The sequence below is a fragment of the Halichoerus grypus genome, chromosome 9 (assembly GCF_964656455.1).
Source record: "Halichoerus grypus chromosome 9, mHalGry1.hap1.1, whole genome shotgun sequence".
Taxonomy (NCBI): domain Eukaryota; kingdom Metazoa; phylum Chordata; class Mammalia; order Carnivora; family Phocidae; genus Halichoerus; species Halichoerus grypus.
This window is the reverse complement of record NC_135720.1, coordinates 78,765,139-78,783,357: the sequence shown is the minus strand read 5'-3', so window position 1 is coordinate 78,783,357 and position 18,219 is coordinate 78,765,139. Positions and strand designations below refer to the sequence as shown.

General features: G+C 38.1%; 1 pseudogene; it reads right to left on the bottom strand.

Moving 5' to 3' along the window:
- Positions 1–816: 816 nt before the first annotated feature.
- LOC118548260 (histone-binding protein RBBP4 pseudogene) lies at positions 817–2,383 on the bottom strand (annotated as a pseudogene).
- Between the last annotated feature and the right edge of the window lie 15,836 nt (positions 2,384–18,219).

Sequence of the window (18,219 nt, the reverse complement as noted above, 5' to 3'; positions counted from 1 at the left end):
TTAAATTTTTTTTTTTTACATGTAGAAAAGCAATTTATTCCATTATAAGCACTTACACAGTTAGTCATGGAGAGTAACAGGCCTGCTGGTGAAACAGGTCACCCAAAATAGAGATGGTACCAAACTAGTGGTCAAGGACTAACTCCTAAAAAAAAAAAGCAACTCTTATCCAGGATTAATTTAATTCTAAAAACAAATACAAGCTATCAATTCACTGTTCTCAACTCAACTGGACAGTCACCTGTGGTGTAACTGTCAGGTAAAAACATTCATCTTTACAACTTGGTGGTCCTAAGTTTTTTAAAAAAACATTTCACAGAAAGGAAAGAAATACGAAAAAAGTTCAAGAAATACACTAACAAGCAAAAATGTATGGGGAAAGAGGAACACATAGTTTGACTTAACTGAAGAAACTGAGAGGAGATTGGTCTACATAGGAAAATGTGCATCCTGGAAAGTCAGGTGTGAAAATTTTAGAATAGGAATTTATATGACTTGAATCTCCCCCATTTCCTGAATAAAAATGACATCTTGTGGTATTTATACTTCATGGCTCAGACACCTACCTCACTTGGCTCTACTCCTTCCTTACTTTAGCCTTTACTTAAAGGAGTCTGAAAAACTTGGGGATATAGCCTAAGAAGAAAAATAACCACACATAATATTCCCCTTTCTGTGGCTACTTTAGACCTTTGTTACTAGAAAATTCCTGAAGAAAATTTAAATATGAGTCTATGGCTTTACTGAATCAAATCCCCCAGTTAATATTTAGAAAACACCCTCTGTTTGTGCTAATAACATTGTTGATGGTACCTATCATAGAGGGATAGCCAAACAAAGTCTGTGTCTCAAAACCGGTGTTAAATAAATCTCAGAGTTGAGAAAAAAAAAAGGGGGGAGTCTAAAATCACAAGAAGTGCAGACATATCTAGAACCCTTGTCCTTCTGGATGCACACTTCCTTCAGGATCTTCATTATTATAAATGTTCTCTGCCATTTGCCACACTTGCATGATATTGTCTTCTGATACAGAACAAATCACCCAAGGTTCATTGGGATTCCAGGAGAAATCAGATATCTTGGCAGTGTGACCACCATGAATAAACAACAATTCTGGTGGCCCGTCTTCTGCATCTTCCGGGGATTGTTCCTCTCCAATTTTACTTAAATCCCAGACATTCAGTCTGCGATCAGTACCACTGGAAGCCAAAAGAGTCTCATTGTGAGGCGACATCTGAACCTGGAATATTTCATCCTTATGTGATTCAAAGGAATGCAACTTAAGTTTTTGATTTCTCAGATTCCACAAGGCAACAGTCTTGTTGGTTGAGCCTGTGGCCAAAATGAACTCACTATAAGGATTGAAAGGCAGTTCACTTCAGCAGTGTGAGCATCAACTGAGTGGCTTTGTTTGGAAGTATAGTTTGAATGAGTATCCCAGATCATAAGTTTCTTATCATCAGCAACTGACCCAAACAGAGACTCATGGAGCAGATGCCAGGAAACATCTTCTACTACTGCTCTATGTCCTGTAAAGATGGTCTTCGCATCCACCACTTTTCCTTCCTTTGGAACAGCACTGATGTCCCAGAGGCAGATGGCGTGGTCGTCTGAATTAATTAAAAAAATCTTTTTTAAAAAATCATAAAATCAGAGTATAAAGGATGACACCCATGGGGTCATCCAAGCCTCTGGGCTCCACATCCAAAAGCTCTTAAACTCACATTCAATGGGTCTCCAAGAAAGAGAATACCTGGAATACTCCAAGCCAACATCCAACTACATCACTGCTTTACTACAAAGCATGCAAATATCAGTCAGGAATCTTATTGAAGGGTTCACTGGGGTTTTTATTATCCTCTTCTGAAATCAGTGATAATTTTTATTAATAGTAAATCATTACAAAAGTTACAACCATTTCATAGTAAAGTGAGCTACAATTTATGACTGGTGATGATAAAAATGAAGACAAGTCATTGAGATCCAGGTAAATTAAGAGACATCAAGAGATAAAACAATGGTTTTTATGAGGATCTCTCCTTGTAAGTCCTTATACTTGTGAGTGGTTTCAGGAAAGACAAGATTTCTGGAATTCTGGATATTGACAACCCAAGTTGTCATGACAGTTTGGCTTCTAAGTTGCATGGTTGATAAGCTCTATTTGGCCTGGCTAGACCATGACTGTGTAACTCAGGCCATTAAATCACTGTGCTATTAAGATCAGACTTATCAAAAAGATGATGATGAGTAAGTAGAGAAGCTTGAAAAGGACATAAAGACAGCCATAAGAGTGAACACCTCAGGATCACTCTACTGAAATTGTATCCAAAGCCTCTGCTTCTTCCTCCATTACAGTTAGCAAAAGCCCATCGGAATTACTCATGGTTACCATGAGCTTTCTGTACAGGAAGGAATGTGCACATGTATGAGCAAGTGGGGGAGGAGCAGAGGGAGAGGGACAAGCAGACTCTGTGCTGACCATGGAGCCTGACGTGGGGCCTGATCTCACGACCCTGAGATCATGATCTGAGCTGAAATCAAGAGTTGGGTGAGCCACCCAGGAGCCCCTAAACTCTGATTTTTATTAAATCTCTTATCAGATTGAAATATGCTTAATTTTTAACTGTCCTCTGCCCCTTATCCCCTCTTCCATTATTATGAACTTTAAATAAAGCAAGGAATACATCTAATTCATCTTTGATCAGATTCTAACACAGTTTTGGCCTCTAGTCTTATATATACTCAATATGTTTGTGGAACTGAATTGCTGTCACTGAGTTGCCATACACCAAACAGAATGGTTATTAAGAGTCTGACCACGTGTTTAGTCTTTGTGGGTAAAAATGTAAGGTTAGTGGTCTGTAGAATGACAGTCGTTTGGGCTTATGGTCAAGACCTTTGCATCCCTTCAATCTGCTTACCCAAGAAAATTCTATGAGAAATATTAGGTTTATCGTAAGTTAATTGATTCTCAGGATGTAATGTACAGCATGGTGACTATAGTTAAAATTACTGTATTGTATATTTGAAGGTTGCTAAGAGACACATAGGAAACACTTATTAAATGTTGGGTATTATCAGTTCTTGGGATGGGAGGACTGAAACTGGTTAAAGTAGGTTTTTATGAAGTTGTGCTTCATGGGATATGACAGAATCTCTCCTTCTTTTGTCAGTAGTCTAGTCAAGTATGTATTGTTCAGATTCAAAGTGGAATTTAGACTTCTTCACTTAGCAGAATATAGGGTGCAGCCTCAGTGTGGGTAGGTATCAACAGCCGAGGCACATGGGGATTTCGGTGGGTGGCTGCATGATACCTGGGAAAGAGTATGTGCCCTGATATCAGACCTGGGCTGTAGGATTAAGGATGTGTGTATAAAAATATCTTTGAATTTCAGTGTCCTAATATGTTAAAATAGAAAAATAATATGATATGGTATGGAGGAGTGGAAGGTAGAAAGAAATACTTCACAAGATTATGGTGTGATGAACAATGAAACTGCCTAAAATATGAGTGATTTCCATTGTTTGTTTATTCTGGTTTTAGGGCTGACAGTCTTGGCAGTTTGGGAATAGACCATTGCTTAGAGAAAGTAATTATAGTCTTTTGAAAGTGCTGTTATTTCTAGGAATAAGGTTTGGCAGTGGAGTCTTCAAGTGCAGTGCTCAGACCGGCAGCATCAATATTACCTGGGAACATGTAAGAAGTGCAAATTATGGGGCTAACGCCAGACCTGCTAATTCAGAAACTCTAGTGGTGGAGTCCAGGAATCTGTGTTTAATGAGCCCTCCAAGTGATTCCAAGGCAGGTTCAAGTGTGAGACCCACTGAAATAGGATGGAGGAGGAGGAAACACCAATTCTGTTAATTTTTTTTGGACTGCTTTCTGTTCTCTGCATTCGTGAAGAGCCACATTTCCGTGGATTGCCTTTCTACCTGTTGCTTTTTGTTAGCCTTCCATTCTTGGCAATGTAGCAACAGCTACATGTGGTCAAAGTGGAGTGCAAGTGGTTAGGTTTTCTTTTTTCCTAACCTTTTGTCGTGTTCTTCTTTTCAAGAATTTGTCCCTGTCATTTACTGTTATATGGTGGAAAAACTTGGAGCCACAGGACTTCGGATAGTTTGCTTTCATACCTGCACAAATCAGTAGCCAAGGTTTGGCTATATAGCTATCTAATACTGTACCCTGACCAATTCTTGTATGTCTGACCTCTCTAAAGTCCCACCTCAGTCTTCTCAGTTCACGGAGATATTCGGGCTCTGTCTGGGTTCCACCTCCTTGCATTTGTGGTCTGCACACTGCCTTCAGGCGATAAGCTGGTGCCGTGTGGGGCTCACCTCGTTTGTTTGCCTTCTGTATGGAATTACTGCCCTGCACGGTTTCTGTCCAATGTTTAAAAACTGTTGATGTATACTTTTTGTTTTGTTTTTTGTTTTAAGGTGGAGTTTAAAATCTGGTCCTTTTAGGGACACCTGGGTAGCTCAGTTGGTTAAGCATTTGCCTTCGGCTCAGGTCATGATCCCAGGGTCCTGGGACTGAGTCCCAAGTCTGGCTCTCTCCTCTGGCAGGGAGCCTGCTTTTCCCTTTCCCTCTGCTGCTCCCCCTGCTTGTGCGCTCTCTCTCTTTCCCTCTTAGACAAATAAATAAAACCTTTAAAAATAAAATAAAATAATAAAATAAGTCTGGTCCTTTTAAACTCCATCCCTGCTAGAAATCCCTTGTTTTATCAAGGTAAAATTTACATACAATGGAATGGGAAGTATTAATATGTATCACTGAGGGCTCTGACAAGTTAACACACCTGTGTATCCCACCCAGCCTCATATCAAGATCTAGAATTTATCAGAAACCTGGGAAATCCCTTCAGTCTTCTTTCCTGCTAATCCCTTTGCCCTTCCTCTTCTCCCCATAATGAAACATTATTCTTATTTTGTCTGCCATTGATTAGTTTGTTATAGAACTTCATTTAAATGGAAACTTAAGAGTATGTACACTGTTGCATAAGTCATTATTCACTCAGTATAATGAGATTTATCTACAGTGTTTAATGTATCAGTAGTTCATTCCTTTTTATTGTTGAATAGTATTTCATTGTATGGATATACCAGAATTTGTTTATTCATCCTGTTATTGATGAACACATGGCCTATTTCCAGTTTTCAGCTATTATGAATAAAGCTGCTATGAACATTCTTATATAAGTTTTTGTGACATATATTTTTTTATCTTGGGTAAGAGTGGATTTCCTGGGCTATAGGGAGATGTATGTTCAACTTTCTAAGAAACCTTAGAGTGAAAGGTGAAACCTTTTCCAGAAATGGTTATGCCATTTTGCATTTCCGCCAGCTATATATGAAAGTCCCAGTTGCTTCACACACTTCTTACCTTTTTTTTAGCTCTTCTTGTGGATGTAAAGTGGTGTCTTTCTGTGATTTTGATATCTGTTTTTCTTATTGGATAAGAATAGTAATAGTGTTGAATACCTTACCTTATGGTTATTGACTATTTTTATAGTTTCTTTTATGACATATTTATGTCTTTTGACTATTTTTTAGTTGGGTTGTTTGTCTTTTTTCTTAATGATCTGTGGAAGTTCTTCATATAGTCATATCCAAGTTCTTTGTAAGATATATATATAATGAATATTTCTTCCCAGTTTGTGGTTTTGCTTTTCGTTTTCTTAATGATGTGTTTTGATGACTAGCAGACTTAATTTTGATGAAGTCTGTCAGTGTTTCTATACTGATTAGTGCTTTTTATGACTTATGTAAATCATCTTTCCCATGCCCTAATTTAGCCTGTTTTCTTTTTTAGTTTTAGTTTTTACACGTAAGGCTGTGATTCAACTAAATCTGTGTGTGTGTGTGTGTGTGTATGTCTAAGATCTGAAGAGATGGCAATGTTCATTTTTTCCATGTATTTAACTAATTGTTCTGGCATTATACATGAAAAATACTTTACTTTCCTAATTGTCGAGGTGCCCTTATTGAAAATGAATTGACTGTAAGTGTAGCTCTAGTGCTAAACTTATTTTATTCCATCGATCTGTTTGTCTGTCTTTATTTTAATACCACCTGGTCCTGATTGCTCTGTATATTAAGTGTTGCAATTAAGCAGTTTCATTTTCTCAGCTTCGTTCTTTTTCAAGCTATACTAGTATAAAATTTAGAAATAATTTGTCAAGTTCTACAGGAAAGTTGATTGGAATTTTGATTAGGACTGTGTATAGAGGTCAATTTGAGGAGAATTAAGATCTTAGTAATATTATCTCTTCCAGTCCGTGAACACAGTATATGTCTCAATTTATTTAGAGCTTTAATTTTATTGGACAGCATTTTATAGATTTCAAGGTAGAAGTCTTTCACATCTACTGTAAAATTTATTCCTAATTATTATTATTTTTAAAATTCTAACTTAAATTGATTTTGTGTAAACACGTAATGGATTTTTGCATATTGACCTTGTGTCCTGAGACCTAGCTAAAGTCACTCAATTCTAGTAGTTGTTTTAAGATTCTTTAGGGTTTTCTGTAGACATTCATGCTGTATATTAGCAAGTAGAATTTTACTTCTTTCTTTCCAATCTCTATATATTTTTATTTCTTTCTGTATTCCATTGTCTGTTGTCTCTAGTAAAGTATTTAATAGAAACGAGAATAGTGGATATCTTTGTTGTGTTTTCAGTCTTAGAGGTAACGCACAGTGTTTCATCATTAAGGGTAATGTTTCCTGTGGATTTTTATAGATCTTTATCACAGTGAGTAAAAACCCTTTTATTTTTTTTTGTTTTGTTTTTGTTTATGGAGTTTTTTTTTTAAATGATGAATCAGTTTGAATTTTTCATATGTTTCTTCTGAAACTATTAAGATGACCATTGTTGCTTTTTAAATAGTTTATTGTGTTAGTATGTTGAATTACAGTGATCGACTTTTGAAAGTTAAATCAATCTTGCATTCTTCAAAAAACTCTCTTCCGTGATGGTGTTTTTAAATATATTGCTGGGGAAGGGCGGAGCAAGATGGCGGAGGAGTAGGAGACCTGGATTTCGTCTCCTCTCAGGAATTCAGCTGGATAGGGATCAAACCATTCTGAACACCTACAAACTCAACAGGAGATCAAAGAAAAGAAGAGCAACAACTCTCTGAACAGAAAAGCGACCACTTTCTGGAAGGTAGGACGTGCGGAGAAGTGAATCCGAGGCGATATTCGGGAGGATAGACGGCGGGGGAGGGGCCTCCGTCGGCCGCTTCTGGCAAGTGATAGAGCCACGGAGCACAAAATCGGAACTTTTAGAAGTCTGCTCCGCTGAGGGACGTCACTCTGGTGGCGAAGTGGGGGATGGAACCCTCGCGGGACAGTGTGGTCTCAGGACCCTCGGGGTCACAGAAAGACCGGGGGTGCCTGAGTGCGGCAGAGCTCCCAGGGATCGGAGCAGGGAAGCCGGCTGCAGAGACGGAGCCCAGGCGCAGGCTCTCAGCTCGGGGTTGCTATAAACCGTGATCCGCGGCACAGTCGGGCCACTGCTCCTCGAGCAGGGACCCAACAAGCGGCAGATCCGGGGAGACTCACCTTCTTCCCCCTGGAGGAGAGGTGCGGGAGCGCACCGCGGGGATCTGCTGGGTTTGGAGACTCCACCCGGGGTCGGGTGCCAGATAGAAAGGCGCGGTCACAGGCCGGGTGAGCGCGGAGTGCGGCCGGAGACCGGGGAGACGGGAGTGACTGACGGCTTTTCTCTGGGGGCGCACTGAGGAGCGGGACCCCGAGTTCTCGGCTCCGCCGGGGCGGAGACTGGGAGGCCACCATTTTCACTCTCCGCCTCCAAAGCTGTAGGGAAAGCTTGCAGGGAACAAAAGCTCCGGAGAGCAAACCCGAGCAGATTACTTAGCCCGGACCGGCAAGGGCGGGGTAATTTTGCCTCCGGCAAAGACATTTGGGAACCACGGCAACAGGCCCCTCCCCCAGAAGATCAGCGAGAACAGCCAGCCAAGACCAAGTTTACCGATCAGTGAGAACAGCAGAACTCCAGCGCTAGGGGAACACTGCACATAGAATTCATGGCTTTTTTACCATGATTCTTTAGTCTTTCAAAGTTAATTATTTTTTTTAACTGTCTTTTTTTCTTTTTTCCTTTTTTCTTTTTTTTTGAATTTTTCTTTTTCCCTTTTTCAACCAACATCTTATCAATCCCTTTTTTAAAAAAAAACATTTTTATTTTTCATTTTTAAAGTCATATTCTATCCCTTCATAGTAGTTACCCGTATTTTTGGCATATATATATAAGTTGTTCTCTCTTTAAAATCTTGAGATAGTTTCTTCTAACAGATCAAAATATACTCTAAATCTCTAGTGTATGGTTTTTTTCTACTCCCCTGCCTGATCACATTCTCTCCCTTTTTTCTTTCTTTCTTTTTTTTTTTAATCCTCTTCTTTCTTTTTTCAAACAACTTATCAAATCCTTTTTTAAAATTTTTTATAATTTCCATCTTTACAGTCATACTCCATCCCTTCATCATATCAACCCTTATTTTTGTACATATATAAGTTTTTCTTTCTTTAAAATTTTGGGAGGGACTTTCTTTTAACAGACCAAAATACACCCAAAATCTAGTGTGTGGCACTGATCTATAATCCAGCCTGATCATATTTGATCACATTCTGTTTTTGTTTTGTTTTGTTTTGTTCTGCTTTTGTTTGTTTTTATCTTTATCTTTTTCTTTTTTCTTTTTTTCTTTCCTTTTCTATTTTCTCTCTTTCCCTTTCTTTTCCCACTGCTTCAGGTCTTTTCTGATTTGTTTAGAGTATATTTTCTGGGGACGTTGTTACCCTGCTAGCATTTTGTTCTCTCATTAATCTATTCTCCTCTGCACAAAATGACAAGACGGAAAAAATCACCTCAACAAAAAGAACAAGAGGTAGTACCGACTGCCAGGGACCTACTCAATACGGACATTAGTACGATGTCAGATCTAGAGTTCAGAATCATCACTTTAAAGATACTAGCTGGGCTTGAAAAAAACATGGAAGTTATTAGAGAAACCCTTTCTGGAGAAGTAAAAGAACTAAAATCGAACCAAGTAGAAATCAAAAAGGCTATTAATGAGGTGCAATCAAATATGGGGGCGCTAACTGCTAGGATAAATGAGGCAGAAGAAAGAATCAGTGAGATAGAAGACCAAATGATGGAAAATAAAGAAGCTGAGAAAAAGAGAGATAAACAACTACTGGATCACGAGGGCAGAATTCGAGAGATAAACGATACCATAAGACGAAACAACATTAGAATAATTGGGATCCCAGAAGAAGAAGAAAGAGAGAGAGGTGCAGAAGGTATAATGGAGCAAATTATAGCAGAGAACTTCCCTAATTTGGGGAAGGAAACAGGCATCAAAATCCAGGAAGCACAGAGAACCCCTCTCAAAATCAATAAAAATAGGTCAACACCCCGACATCTAATAGTAAAACTTACGAGTCTCAGAGACAAAGAGAAAATCCTGAAAGCAGCTCGGGAGAAGAGATATGTAACCTACAATGGTAGAAACATTAGATTGGCAACAGACTTATCCACAGAGACCTGGCAGGCCAGAAAGGACTGGCAGGACATATTCAGAGCACTAAATGAGAAAAATATGCAGCCAAGAATACTATATCCAGCTAGGCTGTCATTGAAAATTGAAGGTGAGATAAAAAGCTTCCAGGACAAACAAAAACTAAAGGAATTTGCAAACACGAAACCAGCCCTACAACAAATATTGAAAGGGGTCCTCTAAGCAAAGAGAGAGCCTAAAAGCAACATAGACCAGAAAGGAACACAAACAATATACAGTAACAGTCACTTTACAGGCAATACAATGGCACTGAACTCCTATCTTTCAATAGTTACCCTGAATGTAAATGGGCTAAATGCCCCAATCAAAAGACACAGGCTATCAGATTGGATTAAAAAACAAGACCCATCGATATGCTGTCTGCAAGAGACTCATTTTAAACCCAAAGACACCCCCAGATTGAAAGTGAGGGGGTGGAAAACCATTTACCATGCTAATGGACACCAAAAGAAAGCTGGGGTGGCAATCCTTATATCAGACAAATTAGATTTTAAACCAAAGACTGTAATAAGAGATGAGGAAGGACACTATATCATACTTAAAGGGTCTATCCAACAAGAAGATCTAACAATTGTAAATATCTATGCCCCTAACATGGGAGCAGCCAATTATATAAGGCAATTAATAACAAAAGCAAAGAAACACATCGACAACAATACAATAATAGTGGGGGACTTTAACACCCCCCTCACTGAAATGGACAGATCGTCTAAGCAAAAGATCAACAAGGAAATAAAGACTTTAAATGACACACTGGACCAAATGGACTTCACAGACATATTCAGAACATTCCATCCCAAAGCAACGGAATACACATTCTTCTCTAGTGCCCATGGAACATTCTCCAGAATAGATCACATCCTAGGTCATAAATCAGGTCTCAACCGGTACCAGAAGATTGGGATCATCCCCTGCTTATTTTCAGACCACAATGCTTTGAAACTAGAACTCAATCACAAGAGGAAAGTCAGAAAGAACTCAAATACATGGAGGCTAAAGAGCATCCTACTGAAGAATGAATGGGTCAACCAGGAAATTAAAGAAGAATTAAAAAAATTCATGGAAACCAATGAAAATGAAAACACAACTATTCAAAATCTTTGGGATACAGCAAAGGCAGTCCTAAGAGGAAAGTATATAGCAATACAAGCCTTTCTCAAGAAACAAGAAAGGTCTCAAGTACACAACCTAACCCTACACCTAAAGGAGCTGGAGAAAGAACAGCAAATAAAGCCTAAACCCAGCAGGAGAAGAGAAATAATAAAGATCAGAGCAGAAATCAATGAAATAGAAACCAAAAGAACAGTAGAACAGATCAACGAAACTAGGAGCTGGTTCTTTGAAAGAATTAACAAGATTGATAAGCCCCTGGCCAGACTTATCAAAAAGAAAAGAGAAATGACCCAAATCAACAAAATCATTAATGAAAGAGGAGAAATCACAACCAACACGAAAGAAATACAAACAATTATAAGAACATATTATGAGCAACTCTATGCCAACAAATTAGATAACCTGGAAGTAATGGATGCATTCCTAGAGATGTATCAACTACCAAAACTGAACCAGGAAGAAATAGAACACCTGAACAGACCCATAACCACTAAGGAAATAGAAGCAGTCATCAAAAATCTCCCAACAAACAAAAGCCCAGGGCCAGATGGCTTCCCAGGGGAATTCTACCAAACATTTCAAGAAGAATTAATACCTATCCTTCTGAAACTGTTCCAAAAAATAGAAATGGAAGGAAAACTTCCAAACTCATTTTATGAGGCCAGCATTACCTTGATCCCAAAACCAGACAAAGACCCCATCAAAAAGGAGAATTACAGACCAATATCCCTGATGAACATGGATGCAAAAATTCTCACCAAAATACTAGCCAATAGGATCCAACAGTACATTAAAAGGATTATTCACCACGACCAAGTCGGATTTATCCCTGGGCTGCAAGGTTGGTTCAACATCTGCAAATCAATCAACGTGATACAATACATTAACAAAAGAAAAAACAAGAATCACATGATCCTCTCAATAGATGCAGAAAAAGCATTTGACAAAGTACAGCATCCTTTCTTGATCAAAACTCTTCAGAGTATAGGGATCGAGGGTACATACCTCAATATCATAAAAGCCATCTATGAAAAACCTACAGCGAATATCATTCTCAATGGGGAAAAACTGAGAGCTTTCCCCCTAAGGTCAGGAACGCGGCAGGGATGTCCACTATCACCACTGCTATTCAACATAGTATTGGAAGTCCTAGCCACAGCAATCAGACAACAAAAAGAAATCAAAGGCATCCAAATTGGCAAAGAAGTCAAACTCTCACTCTTTGCAGATGATATGATACTTTATGTGGAAAATCCCAAAGACTCCACCCCAAAACTGCTAGAACTCATACAGGAATTCAGTAAAGTGGCAGGATATAAAATCAATGCACAGAAGTCAGTGGCATTCCTATACACCAACAACAAGTCAGAAGAAAGAGAAATTAAGGAGTCGATCCCATTTACAATTGCACCCAAAACCATAAGATACCTAGGAATAAATTTAACCAAAGAGGCAAAGGATCTGTACTCAGAAAACTATAAAATACTCATGAAAGAAATTGAGGAAGACACAAAGAAATGGAAAAACGTTCCATGCTCATGGATTGGAAGAACAAATATTGTGAAGATGTCAATCCTACCTAGAGCAATCTACACATTCAATGCAATCCCCATCAAAATACCATCCACTTTCTTCAAAGAAATGGAACAAATAATCCTAAAATTTGTATGGAACCAGAAAAGACCCCGCATAGCCAGAGGAATGTTGAAAAAGAAAAGCAAAGCTGGCGGCATCACAATTCCAGACTTCCAGCTCTACTACAAAGCTGTCATCATCAAGACAGTATGGTACTGGCACAAAAACAGACACATAGATCAATGGAACAGAATAGAGAGCCCAGAAATGGACCCTCAACTCTATGGTCAACTAATCTTTGACAAAGCAGGAAAGAATGTCCAATGGAAAAAAGACAGTCTCTTCAACAAATGGTGTTGGGAAAATTGGACAGCCACATGCAGAAGAATGAAACTGGACCATTTCCTTACACCACACACAAAAATAGACTCCAAATGGTTGAAAGACCTCAATGTGAGACAGGAGTCCATCAAAATCCTAAAGGAGAACACAGGCAGCAACCTCTTCGACCTCAGCCGCAGCAACTTCTTCCTAGAAACATCGCCAAAGGCAAGGGAAGCAAGGGCAAAAATGAACTATTGGGACTTCATCAAGATAAAAAGCTTTTGCAAAGCAAAGGAAACAGTGAACAAAACCAAAAGACAACTGACAGAATGGGAGAAGATATTTGCAAATGACATATCAGATAAAGGGCTAGTATCCAAAATCTATAAAGAACTCATCAAACTCAACACCAAAAGAACAAAGAATCCAATCAAGAAATGGGCAGAAGACATGAACAGACATTTTTCCAAAGAAGACATCCAAATGGGCAACAGACACATGAAAAAGTGTTCAATATCGCTCGGCATCAGGGAAATCCAAATCAAAACCTCAATGAGATACCACCTCACACCAGTCAGAATGGCTAAAATTAACAAGTCAGGAAATGACAGATGTTGGCGGGGATGCAGAGAAAGGGGAACCCTCCTACACTGTTGGTGGGAATGCAAGCTGGTGCAGCCACTCTGGAAAACAGTATGGAGGTTCCTCAAAAAGTTGAAAATAGAGCTACCCTATGATCCAGCAATTGCACTACTGGGTATTTACCCCAAAGATACAAAAGTAGGGACCCGAAAGGCTACGTGCACCCCGATGTTTATAGCAGCAATGTCCACAATAGCCAAACTGTGGAAAGAGCCAAGATGTCCATCAACAGATGAATGGATAAAGAAGATGTGGTATATATATACAATGGAATATTATGCAGCCATCAAAAGGAATAAGATCTTGCCATTTGCAACGACGTGGATGGAACTGGAGGGTATTATGCTGAGCGAAATAAGTCAAACAGAGAAAGACATGTATCATATGATCTCACTGATATGAGGAATTCTTAATCTCAGGAAACAAACTGAGGGTTGCTGGAGTGGGGGGTGGGGTGGGAGGGATGGGGTGACTGGGTGATGGACACTGGGGAGGGTATGTGTTCTGGTAAGCGCTGTGAATTGTGCAAGACTGTTGAATCTCAGATCTGTACCTCTGAAACAAATAATGCAATATATGTTAAGAAAGAAAAAAAGAAGAAGAAGAATGTAGCAGGAGGGGAAGAATGAAGGGGGGGAAATCGGAGGGGGAGAAGAACCATGAGAGACGATGGACTCTGAAAAACAAACTGAGGGTTCTAGAGGGGAAGGGGTTGGGAGGATGGGTTAGCCTGGTGATGGGTATTGAGGAGGGCACGTTCTGCATGGAGCACTGGGTGTTATGCACAAACAATGAATCATGGAACACTATATCTAAAACTAATGATGTAATGTATGGGGATTAACATAACAATAAAAAATTTATAAAAAAAAAAAAAATAAATAAATATATTGCTGGGTTTGGTTTGCTGGCATTGTGTAAAGGATTTTTGAGTTTGTGTTTATTACACATATTGGTTTGGAGTATGTTTTTTCCCCTTTGTAATATTTTTGTAAATTTTGGTGTCAGGGTTATATCAATATACATATCAAATTATAAAACAAGTTGTGGTATTTCCTTTTTCTCTGTTTCTCGTAAAAAGAGTTTGTGAGGTTCGTTCTATCCTCTCTCCTTTATTTTTTGAAAGATTTCATATAAACTTGGTACAGTTTCTTCATTGTTTACTAGAATTTGGTAGTGAAACCATGTGGGAATCAAATTTTTGCTTGAGTGTTGTGAAGTTTTTAATAAATGTGCATTTCTTTAATACATAGAGGGCTACTCAGAATTCTTTGTCTTCTTTTGTCAGTGTTGGTCAGTATATTTTTTCAAGGAATGTATTCATTTCACTGTAAGTTCTCAAATTTATTAGCATAGATTGTTCATAATATTGCATGAGGTTTTTTTAAATTTTAATTCCAGTGTGTACTTAACATACAGTGTTATATTCCTTTCAGGTGTACAATATAGTGATTCAACAATTCCATATACTACTCAGTGCTCATGATAATCCCCTTCACCTATTTCAACTATTCCCCCTCCCACCTCCATTCCGGGAACTATCTGTTTCTTCTCAGGTGGTTAAGAATCTGTTTTTTGATTTGTCTCTCTTTCTCTCTTTCTTTTTCTTTTGTTCATTTGTTTTGTTTCTTAAATTCCACATGACTGAGATTATATGGTGTTTGTCTTTCTTTGACTGGCTTATTTCGCTTAGCATTATACTCTACATCCATCCATGTTGTTGCAAATGTAAAGATTTCATTTCTTTTTTAGATTTTATTTTTACTTATTTATTAGAGAGAGAGAGAGAATGCATGCATAAGAGGGGGAGGGGCAGAGGGAGAGAGAATCTCAAGCAGACTCCCCACTGAGCATGGAGCCTGATGACGGGCTCTATCTCAAGACCCTGAGATCCTGACCTGAGCCAAATCCAAGAGTCAGATGCTCAACCAACTGAGCCACCCAGGTGCTCGATCCCAGACCCTGGGATCATGACCTGAACCAAAGGCAGACACCTAACTGACTGAGGCACCTGGATGTGTGTGTGTATACACACACACACACACACACACACACACACACACACCACTTCTTTATCCATTCATCTGTTAATGGACCCTTGGGCTGCTTCCATAACTTGTCTACTGTAAATAATGCTGCAATAAACATGGGTTGCATATATCCTTTCAAATTACTGTTTTCATATTCTTTGGGTAAATACTCAGTGGTGTGATTAGTGGATCATAGGGTAGTTTTATTTTTAATTTTTTGAAGAACTTCCATACTGCTTTCCACAATGGCTGTACCAGTTTGCATCCCAACCAACAATGCACGAAGGTTCATTTTTCTCCACATCCTTGCCAACACTTGTTGTTTCTTGCGGTTTGATTTTAGCCATTCTGACAAGTGTGAGGTGATATCTCATTATGATTTTGACTTGCGTTTCTCTGATGATTCATGATGTGGAGCATTTTATATGTGTCTGTTGTCCATCTGTATGTTTTCTTTGGAGAATTGTCTTTTCACATCTTTTGCCCATTTTTAAATTGGATTTTTTTTTTTTTTTTGGTGTTGAGTTGTATAAATTCTTTATACAAACTCTTTAGCAGATATGTCATTTGCAAATATCTTCTGCTATTCAGTAGGTTGTCTTTTAGTTTTGTGTTTCCTTTGATGTGCAGAATCTTTTTATTTTTATGTAGGCCCAGTAGTTAATTTTTGCTTTTGCCCTTGGCTCAGAAGACTTATCTAGAAAGATGTTGTTATGGCTGATGTCAGAGTAATTACTGCCTATGCTGTGTTCTACGATTTTTATGGTATCTGATCTCACAATTAGGTGCTTCATCCATTTTGAATTTGTTTTTGTGTATGTTGTAAGAAAGTGGTCCAGCTTCATTCTTTTATATGTAGCTGCCTGGTTTTCCAGCACCATTTGTTGAAGAGACTGTCTTTTTCCCATGCATGTGCTTGCCTCCTTTGTTGAAGATTAATTGATCACATAAATGTGGGTTTATTTCTGGGCTTTCTGTCCTTTTCCAGTGATCTGTGTGTCTGTTTTTGTGCCAGTACCATACTGTTGTTTTTTTTTTTTTAAGATTTTATTTATTTGGCAGAAAGAGACACAGTGAGAGAGGGAACACAAGCAGGGGGAGTGGGAGAGGGAGAAGCAGGCTTCCCACAGAGCAGGGAGCCTGATGCAGGGCTCGATCCCAGGACCTGCGATTATGACCTGGGCCGAATGCAGCCGCTTAATGACTGAGCCACCCAGGCACCCCTACCATACTGTTTTGATACTATAGCTTTGTAATATAACTTAAAGTCCAGAATTGTGATGTCTCTAGTTTTACTTTTCTTTTTCAAGGTTGTTTTGGCTACTTTGGGTCCCTTGTGGTTCCGTACAAATTTCAGGATTGTTTGTTCTACTTTTGTGAAAAGTGCTGTTGGTATTCTGATAGAGATTGCATTAAATCTGTAGATTGCTTTGGGTAACATAGACATTTTCACAGTATTTGTTCTTCTAATCCATGAGCATAGAATATCTTTCTGTTTGTATCATTTTCATTTTCTTTCATCAGGAGTTTATAGTTTTTGGAGTATAGGTCTTTCATCTCTTTGGTTAAGTTTATTGCTAGGTGTTTTATTATTTTTGGTAATTTTGCATTAGTTTTTTAGAGGCTAGAGGATATATAGTGAAATTCCTTCTGTTATTCCTGATCTTGGTATGATTGGTGTTATTTCTCTTTTTTCTCGATAAGTCCTTCTAGACATTTATTAATTCTATTAATCTTTTTTAAAAATTAACTTTGCCTTGTTAATTTTCTTGATTGTTTATTTCCTATTTAATTGCATTCTGATTATATATTTATGATATCCTTCCTTTCACTTCCTCTGTTTTTTGCTATTCTTTTTCTAATTTTCTATGATGGAAATGTGGGTCATTGAATTTAAGCCTTTCTTCTTTTATAAAAAAGATATTTGAGGCTATTATTTTTTTACAAGTTGTTTAGCTTCCTCTCTTAAAGTTTAACAAGTTGCGTTTTCATTATCATTCAGTTTGAAATAACACTTTAATTATATTTGTAATTTTTTCTTTGTACCCTATATTATTTAGAAATGTGTGGTTTGGGGGCGCCTGAGTGGCTCAGTCATTAAGCGTCTGCCTTTGGCTCCGGTCATGATGCCAGGGTCCTGGGATCAAGCCACGCATCGAGCCCCCCTGCATTGGGCTCTCTGCTCAGCTGAAGTCTGCTTCTCCCTTTCCCACTCCCCCTGCTTGTGTTCCCTCTCTCGCTGTCTCTCTCTGTCAAATAAATAAATAAATAAAATCTTTAAGAAAAAAAAAAAAGAAATGCACAGTTTGTTTTCCAAATATTTGAGAGATTTACTAGACTTTTCTAATTATTTTTCTTGTGGTTAGAGAACATATTGTATAAGATTTCAATCTTTTGAAATGTAATGGGAATTGTTTTGTCTCAGCATATGATCTACCTTGTTGAATGTCCCATGTGAACTTCAACAGAATATGTATTCATCTGCATTTATAAGGTGTAAAGTTCTATAAATGTCAGTAGGTTCAAGATGGCTGGTATTATTTTTCAAATCTTTTATATTGTCATCATTGTTATTCATGGTTTAGGTATTCTATCAATTACTGAAACAAGTGTGTTAAAATCTTCACATATGATTGTGGATTTGTCTCCCTTAATGCTTTTTCAGTTTTTCTTTCCATATTTGGAAATTCTATTATTGCTATTATGTGCATGCCCATTTAGGATTGTTAATCTTCCTGATTGACCTTTTTAAAATCATATGAAATGTTCCTCTATATCTCTCATAATATTTTCTTGTCATGAAGTCTCTTTTGTTTGATATTAATAGAGCCATTCCAGATTTCTTATGTTTACTGTTTGCGTTTTCAGTTACTTTCAATATATCTTTGTTTGAGAATAGTTAATTACCTTAACCTACATACGTATTTATAATT